Raw genomic sequence first — 9,651 nt, forward strand, 5'->3', positions numbered from 1 at the left:
GGTGCAGCTGACCCCACGGCTCGTGCTCTGACCACCCACCTTGTGCAGTGTGTAGGCCGGGACCCAGAGATGCAAATGAGCAGGACGCACCCTTGACCTCCAGGAGCACCTCAGGGTCCTGGTGGGCTGTGACCAGAGGCCGGTCCTGAGGAGACCATTGAAACCCAGGCTCCCACGTGCCCACCAGCACAGAGGCTAAACAGAGAGCTGTGGGGGCATAAAGGAGAAGCTCTAAACCAAAGGAAGCAAGTGACCCCTCCCTCTGCAGAGCAAACCTCTGGGCCCTTTGACCTCCAAACTTCCCTACAAGACAGTGGGATAAGGATCATCAAACCAGATTCACTGGGGATCAGAGAGGTGAAAACCGGCATAAGGCCACTCAGAGACCATTTAGGGAGTCTTCTTTCCAGCCTCCTCTCTGACTAACTACCACTCTTTCCGCTGCCCCGTAGGGAAAGCCTGTTCCAGAGGGTCATCTCTTGGTTTCCGAACACACCCTTCTTTATTTGGCTGCCCAGACTGCTCAGGCTGTTCCCCCTGCCTGAAAATTTTCCAAGGCCCCTGCTTTGCAGGCCCAGGCTAGATCTCACATCTTTTCAAAATTTCTCCTCCAATCTGAATAAATCCCTCCACCCACTCCAAAGATCTCTCCCTATTTCATCCTCTGATCTAATACTTCTTTAAGTAAGAATACAGGTGTCTGGCCCAGTGCCTGGCACCGCTGAGAGACTCAGACCATACTCTGGAACGAAATGGTGTTCAGCATGTTTTGGCTGCATGAAGGTGTGAATGAGTGAATGAACAAATGAATGGCTCTCTTGCCCACCTTTCGCTATGGTTGAGAGGACTCGTTTCAGTGAGATGATTACAAAGTCCCCAGCACAGAGCTGGGCGTGGAGCAGGCGCCGGTGCGTGGTCACTGGCCTGAGTTGGTTTGAAGCAATGCCGTCTCCCAGGCCACACCCGGCCAGCCTGGTGAGGCTTCCTGAACCAGGCAAATGCCAACACGAGGGCCCCAGCAGGCCCAGCAAGGAGCAAAGTCTGCGGCCCCGCCCGCCCACCCTTGGTCCTGCCAGCTCAGCAGCTATCCACACCGCCAGGCCTTCTGGCCCCACGGTCTGAGGACGGAAAAGGAGGAAAAATCAGGTTCAACCAGATGGCCAAGCTGTTCTTGTACTGAGCACTTGTGGGCCCTGGGGCTGGGGTCAGGAGATGTGGCAGCAAAGCCCGCCAGGTGGCTTAGGTTAAGAGCACAACCGTGGATCTGGGTTCCAGCACTGGCCTTGGGGGTACCAGCTGTTGTGACCCTGGGCAAGGCCATCTTCCTTTCTGAGGCTCAGATTCCTCACATGTAACAATCAATTGCCATAGGTCAATCTGTAGACAAACATTGACTTGGGCCATGCTCTTACACCTGTATGGCGTAACAGGCAAAACAATGACAGTGAATATATACATACTCACCGTATAGACTGAGTGAATATATCTGCATCGCTGTACAGATGGATAGGTACATAGCTGCGGAGGCAGGTAACACCGCAGTTGCTCCCTTGAGAAGGCCTGGCCTTTATTCTGAGATCATATCCTCCCTCTATTTTTACTGTCGTAGTTGAAAGGGTAAAGGACCTCTGAGTCTGCTGTCCCCTCTGCCTAAAATCCTTAACCCATCCCACCCAGCCACCCGCCCACCCTGAGGTTCACCCTCTCCCCAGCTTCAGAACTTGACTCAGACGTCTCTTTCCCAGGGCCACCTTCCCCGGCACCTTATTTACAATCCAGCGCACTGCCCTGGGCCCTGGCCCTTCCCGGACCTGTTTTCCTCCGTAGCACTTACCACCTTCGCACCTATTATGTGCTTCCTGTTTGGGTCTGTTGTCTGCCTGTCCCCAGGAGGGCCGGGAATTTTGTCTCTCTTGCTCACGACTATAACCCAGAACCTGAAATCATGCCTGGCACATAGCAGGCCCTCCACAAATATTTGTTGAGTGAATAAACGATTGAATGGATATTTGTTTTTTTAATGTTTTTCCTAGCAAAATAAAAGCAAGCAACTCACTCACTTTTCAGCCCCCAAAATTGGGCTTGGAAAGAAGGGGATTCTCCGGGTCTATGAAACCCTTAAATCACTGAGGAAATACAGGGAAGCGTTTTGGCAGAGGTCCCAGCCCGTGGTCAAGCTCACTAAGTGGGAATAGTGACTCCCCTCCCTTCCACCTGTCCCCTCCTTCCCCCCTCCTCTGGCCTTATCTGTCCTCACCAGAGCTGTCCCCAAGGCCCTCCGAACTCACAGGAACACTCTGTCCTCTCCATTTGCCTAACTCACTTATTTTCTTTAAAGATCTTGATTACAGGCCTGGCTTGGGAGAACCGACGGGCTGTAAACAGCGTAATGAAGGGCTGGCCTGCCTGGGAGCCCTGGAAACCTGTATTGGCAAGTCCGCTCAAGCTCCGACTGCTTCTGTGATCCCAGGTCACCAGGGAAATCAAGAACAAGCCTTTGTTAGTGAGCTGGCTCCTCAGTCCTCGGCCTGCTGTCCAGGGAAGTCAAAGTGGTCAGCTCTGAGGATAACCACGGCCCTGGAGGTGTTGGCACCAGGCAGGAAGGTTTAGAGCAGCTGGGGACAGGCACCCACTGGCCGGAGGAAGGGTAGAGGCAGCTTTAAGAGCCTGGGTCAGAGTCAGAAGGAAGCTCAGAGACTAAGCAGACTGACCCAGTCATCTTGCGGCCGGGGAGACGGAGCCCAGTGCGGTCCTGGGGCTGATTCAAGGTCTCCCTTAGAAATAGCAAAACCAAGAAGCTGGCTGGTGTTTTTCCTGACTCCCTGTCTAGCACGCTCTCACGGGGGCAAGAGCAGCCTCAGCCCCGGGCCCTGCAGTTCAGAGGGCCTCACTCTTTCCCTCCCCATCCCGAGTGAGGAGTCTTGGGTTACAAGGGGTGTGCCCAGTCGGAGCCCACCCAACTCCCCTCCAGATGACACTCCAGGGCCTCGGGACCCTGGATTTTCTGCAAATGTCTGAGGACTTCCCAGGCCTCCACGGGTCTCTCCCAGATCCATTTTCCCTGGGGTGGACCACGGGGCCAGTGGGAGCTGTTTCCTGGGGGCTTGTGTGGTCTGGTGCCTGGATTCCTGTGCACAGGGCCCTGATAGCGAGGGAAGTGTGGACGCTGGGAAAGCGGCTGCCACGAGCTGGTGGGGAGGCCCAAGTTGGGCCTAATTCCAGCTCATCAGGAAGCTCTGTTTGCCCTGGTAGGAGATGAAACATACTTTATGTAACAGCTTTTTACCTTGACTTGTAACTTTTGAACCACTCCTTTGCCTGCAGTCTGAGCACACCCTGCTGCGTGGCGCAGCCTCCAGCATGGTCTGGCAGGGAGGGGAGACCCACAGAAGGGAGTGGGCATGGGGGCCTCCTCCTAGCACAGGTGCATTGAGGAAACTCAGGCTCACAAGGCTTTGGCAAGGTCACACAGCCAGGAACAGAGGACCAAAAGGCTTCACTTCTCCCGAATTTTGAAATGACAAAAGAAAGAGACAGGTAAAGATGTTTTTGGCCCTCCTGGAAGGCCCTTCAGGACTTGCAGTCCTTCCTGGCTGGGCGTCTGCCTGGTGCTTTACCCAGCCAGCTGGGGAAGGCAGGGGCTGTGTGCTGCTCTGCCTGGCTACTGCTATAGTCCAAACATCCACTACGTCCTGACTTCTCAGGAAAAATCTTGATTCAGGTGCAGGAGGAGTGACAACACGGGAAATAAAACCAGCACCCAGGTGTACCAATGGCTACAGGCACCAGGAATGAGGTTTCCCGGAAAGTTGTGCTTCTCTGTAGCTCTCCAGGGAGCCCGAATCTTTCTCAGATGGTTTCCTACCAAAGGGAGCCCCTCACTCTGCATGAGCTTCTGTTTGACTGTTTCTGATGAAATAATTTGAACGAGGGGCTCACTCAGACATGGCCACCCTCCATTTAAAGCTTCTAACCCTGGTCCCTCCACCGGCCCAGTCTCCCCTCTCCTCATTTCCTCTCCCTGGGCCCTGGGCTCCACTGCCAGCTTCCTGAGCAACCTTTTCACTCTGCACACGCGGCCTCCCCCGGATGCCCTTGCCCTCCTTTTTTCTCCCCGCCAGCTCTCTACCCCTCAGGAGCCGGCTCAGTCCCAGGCCCCGTGCTCCCAGTTACCCCAGGATCTAGCCTCCCTGCCTCGTCTGCACTCCTGCTGTGAAAGGACTCCCTGCTGCAGGCTGACTGCTACCTGCCTGTCCCCAGGAGTAACTCACAGCAACCTGGGGGCAAAGACTGGATCTTATTGTCCTCTCTGTCCCAGGGGCAACTCCGGCCAACAGGGACAGGAACACAGCAGGTGCTCAGGAAAGTCCACCAAGGGCAGGAGTCCCCTCGCTCAAAGGGTGTGCTCGCAGCATGACCGTCTTGCTGTTTACATCCCTGAGGGGGGCTGCCAAGGACATCTGTGATCATCCCAGTGTTATCACCGTGCAGGTTGACAAGCTCTTGAGCATGCCCGTCTCTGGCGGCTGGCCCATCTGTGATGCAGTCTGCTCTTTCCCCTGCTGGGTGGGGGCCAGGGAGCCACAGCAGCCCTGGCGACAAGATGCCCAACCCAAGTGCAAAGTGGCATTTGACCCTTTTCTCAACAATTGCCAGACTTTGCCCTGGGGTGAGGAAGTGGAATGAAATGGCAAAGATTGAGGGAGGAGACCAGAGACCCTCCCTCTCCTGGGGACTGGCAGGGGCCCAGGCCGGGGCACTTCCAGGCAGGAGCTGGTCCAGCCCCAGGGACACACCCAAGCAGGGCTGGCGAGGAGGGGAAAGGTTGGTTGCAAAACCCCGTGTGGGGCAGCCTCACTGCTGAGTCATGCTCCGTAAGCCTGCTGGGGACAAAGTCAGGGGCCGCAGGCTCAAGACTGTCTGGTTAGCGCTGACCCCGTTGACTCCCTGGCCTTCTACACCCAGGCGTTCCTTGGGCCCCACCAACCCCCTCCTGCAGTGCACAGCTGTTGGGTTTTTTCCACGGCAGAAACCCCCTTTTCTTTGGGTGACAGCACCCCAGTTTCCCTTGGAGATCCTCTTCCCCACCCTCAGCCCAGGTGAAGTTGGATTCTCTCCTGCTCCCCACATATCAGGGCAGGTCATGCGGCCCAGGCCGTCCAATCAGAACATTGGCTCTCACCCAGGCTTGGCTCCAGGATGGGAACTTGATGGACAGACACACCACAAACGAGACTCGGCCCCAAGACTTCTGCCAGAAATGTTGGGAAAGAGACCTCTTTTTCTGCAGGGGTTGCTAGCTGTGAATTTGTCAGCCCGGAGCAACTGGGGCCTCTGCGAGCCGAGTGGTTGCCTGAGAATGAGGCCACCCCAGAGAAAAGCAGGGCCGAGAGAGCATGCGTGGTGGAGACCGGCCTTCCAGCCACGGTGCAACTCCAAACGGACCTCTGACCTTGGCAGCTACGTGGACCAGTACTTTCCTCTTCGCTTAAGCGTGTTTTAAAGTTGGGCTGTTGTTGTTTGCAAACAGAAGATTTCTGACTAACACCACCCAGATAAAATTTATTCTATCTTTCTCTCTGTTCTCACTCTCTGCATCCTAGTTTAGACCTTGTCACTGGCCTTCACATCTCTGCCTCGGATTATTGTACCAGACCACCGACTAATAGTTACAACAGAATCACGGCAGTAGTTGAGCAGCTGCTGCTCGCATGCCATCGTATTTATTGCAGTGACCTGCAAGTTGATATCCGCATCTCCCTGAGGGTCAGAAAGATGAGGGACTTGTGCACAGTTAAAGCGGCAGAGCTAAGATGCGAACTCACACGGCCTGATTCCAAAGTGCATGCTCTTTGACCCAGCCTCGTTCAACTCTAGGTAGAGCGTGTTTCTCCCGCAGTGACAGCGGATTTTCAGGTCCCTTAAGAAGCACAGAGCCCTGAGTGTGGTCACTCTGTCAAGCATCCTGGACTTCACGGACATTTTTTAGGGGCACTAACTCTAAACTCAGTCCATTATTTTTCTCCTTCTCTCATTTTCCTTTCCCCCTATTTCCATACCCACCTTTAATTTTGTTGCCAAGCTCTCACGGGCCAGGCCTGGGTCACCTGCCCATCGCTGCACAATCCCTGAGGTCAGATGTGCTGTCTGACTGCGTCGCCTTGGGTCATCTGCTCTGCCCTGGGTCTTGGTGAGTCCCACACAAACCAGATGGATGGAAAGGGGGAAGACGACTCCCCAGAAGCAAATCAAGGTGCTGTCACCAGAGAGGGAAGCTACTCCTTCTCACCCCCGCCTAGGAAGCCAGCCACTCAAAGCACCAATCTTTTATTTGGTCTCACTGTGTCCCAAACCCTAGGCTGAGCCTAGAAGGACAGAGGGAGATGGGGCACAGGCGTGTCACTGATCCAGATGGTGAGGAGCTCACTGTCTGAGAGTAAGTGGACCATGGACGAATCACAAAAATGTTGTGGGATGAAGCCATAGGAAGCATAGAGCACCATGGGAACAATTCATTTTCCTTGGGGATGGGGAGGGGGCATGGGAGAGGCCACGTTGAGGAGGTAACGTGAGCTGGGCTTCAACGGGTGTGGCAGCTTTCCTCAGAAAGGGCTGGTAGGGGAACAGCGTTTCTGGCAGAGAGGAACAGCATTTCTGGCAAAGGGGAGCAGCATGTGTAGAAGTGCAGAGGCATGAAAAATCTGGCTTATTCTGGGAAGCGAATGTAGCTGAGTGACAATGCAAGACAAGGAAGAGGGGCCCATCCTGAGGGATAAAGGAGAATAAAAGCAGAAAGTCAATCACTAGTAGTTTGGATGACTTTCCTGGCCTTTTATCTGAGCTTTACTTCGGCAGCCCAAGATGAAGCTGGTACTTCCCCACTCCAAGGCCTCCCTCAGGAGAGGAAGGGTTAATTCAGAACGAGAGGAAGAAATGCCTGGGGAGCTGAGTGTGGAAGGGAGAGACCTCAGCAGCCTGAACCTTGAGCCAGGGAATGGGGGCTGGGGAGGAGGGGGCAGGCCAAGGAAGGGACAGGTCACTGAGCTCAATAAAAACTTCCATGCCAAGCCCTGCACCAGACCTTGGGGTTACAGAGACCAATCAGATGGGGTTCTTGGCTCCACAAGCTCACAGACTGGCTGGAGAGACACGCAAGCAGATGGCAAAGACAATAGAATGGGCTGAGGTCTGTGGCTTGGGTCGTCTAGCAAGGGTCTGTGGGAGCACAGCCCAGGGACATGGAGAAGGCTTCCTAGAGGAGGTGACACTGCAGCTGGGTCTTAAAGGATGAATAGGAGTTTGCTACCTAGAGACTAAGGAGCTCCCATAATTCCAGCCTCTTTTATGAAGGCTGACCACACTGTAGCTACTTGGCCAATGGCTGGCCTTTCCGCTGAGCTCCGTGGGAATGCACCCGTGAGAGAGCAGCCTGTGCAAAGGCTCCATGGAGGGTGCAGACACAGGCAGACTTACAAGCCGTGTAGCTTGGGACAAGGTGGTGGGACAGGTAGAGTCAGGGCAGAAACAGCCTTGACTGCCCATCTGAGCAGTTTGGACTTTATCTTCTAAACCACAAGGGACATGGTCAAACTTTTATTCACTTATTTATTGACAAATATTTATTGATCACCTACTGTACTGTGCCAAGTGCCGTGTCAGACCCTAGAACACCATGGGAGCAAGACCAACTCCTCCCCACATGGAGCCTACAATTCTCATGGGAAAACAGCCAGCTTGTAAGCAATGAAGAAATAATATCTTTTCAGCTAGTGACGAAGCGCTAGGTAGAAAAACAAAGATGGGTAAGGGGCTAGAAATTGATGAGAAGTGGCGGCTCAGTGCTAGGTGGGGAGTTAGTCAGATAGGATTGGGTTCAGCTGCAAGGAGCAGAAAGCCTGACTCACAGTAGCCTAACCTACAGGAGTTTATCCACATCTTGCAACAGGAAGTCCAAGAGGTAAGCGGTCCAGAGCTGGATGGCGGCTCAGTGGTGACGTCAAGAAACCCAGTTCCTCCATCTTCCCCTTCCACTTTCTTAGTATTTTCTCTGATGCTTTAACTTTTTTTAAGGGAGAGAATAAATTCGTGTATTTCATATTTATTTAAAAGTACATAATTAAAAATACTTAAGTTGATGCCTTGCTTCCATGTAAATTTCTCCATCCAGAAAAATTCAGAAAAGTCTGATGCTCACAAAAATGACTGTTATGAATTTTCTGGCGTTGAGAATAGGGAAAAGGGCCAAAGCCACATCTGGGTTGATACGATGTACGACTGGATGGCAGCGGTGTGCCCGTGCGAGGTGATCAATTCCTATACTGAACTAACTCAGCGTAAGCAGGTATTCGAAGCCAGAAATGGCCATGAGTATATAACCTCCATCTTTCTCATCTCCCACGAAGAAACTTACAAACATTTTAGGGACAGCATCAGGCTTCCTAAATTTCCTAAAATGGGAGATGTGGGACAAGCTGACCGCAGCAGCTGACACTTGGTTTACAAAAGGACCACTCTGGTCTGGTGGGGAAGACAGACTTGAGGACGAAAGTCTGGAAGCAATAGTCCTGGGAGAAATGGGGAGGCCAGGATTACAGTAGGTGAAGGGAGTGGAAAAGAGGTGGCAGCTCTGAGAACTGTAGGGGAGAATGCTGAAATAGGGACAGTCAACGTAGAACTGAATGAAGGGCCACGCTAAGGTGAGAGGACCCAAAAGCAGCTGCAAGAATTGGCGAGCCACTCCCAAGTCACCAACAATGTCAGGCCCCCCTTGGAGAGTTGCCTCAAAGAGGCAAGTCCCCAGATGGCTCTTGGGGCTTTGTGGGTGCCAAGAAGTTCCTGAAGTCAGCCTGCCCTTCCTTTCTTAAAGCTACAGCCAGCCAACCACAGGATCCAAACACTCACTGGGGACTGGGCATTCCTAAGAGTCTTGGTCACCAAGGACGAATCCATTGAAAACAAAAACATGGCAGCAGACCCTCGGGGCGTCTGGGGGGATGCAGACCCACAGCCCACCCTGGGGCCTGGTCTCTGAACACCTGAGTTGGTGACTGACTGAGGGAGAGTCTGAGAGGTTGAGAGAGAGTAAAAGTTGCTCGAAAAAATTTGGGGCTATGACTGTCATCTCCTCAGCAACGAAGGGAGGTCAGTTAGCTTCAGAAAAGTTCCTTTCTGATAGACTACGAGTGCATTTATTTTTCTTTAATGTAGCTAGCTAAACTGGTTTCAGGTCATGAAATATTCCACCCTTCCTGGGCCAGGCACTGCTCTAAGTACTGGGGAACAAAACAGACAAAACTCCCCATCTTCAGAGAGTATAGATTTCTGGTAGGAGGAGATGCCCCAAACTCCACATGAACAAGCAGTCTGTCTATGGGACGATAGCCGCTCCCTTTTGTTTCCTGTGTTAAGCAGTGCTCTGCGCATATTGTGAAGCTAATGTTGTCATGTGCATCCTTTTTACATAATTCACTTACAAGTCGCGCGCTTTCTTCTTCTTCAACCGCGTAGTCCAAAGCAGATGTGGTCCAGAAACGTGCCACTCAGTCAGCAGTAGGCAAAGTTCTGGGCACTGTTGCCCTGATGTTTCTCATTCAAGCATTTGGGGGAATCAAAGATGGAAGCATTGAAACCCCAGAAGTGAAATGTCCAAAG

Source organism: Equus caballus, chromosome 14 (genome assembly GCF_041296265.1).
Source record: "Equus caballus isolate H_3958 breed thoroughbred chromosome 14, TB-T2T, whole genome shotgun sequence".
NCBI lineage: Eukaryota > Metazoa > Chordata > Mammalia > Perissodactyla > Equidae > Equus > Equus caballus.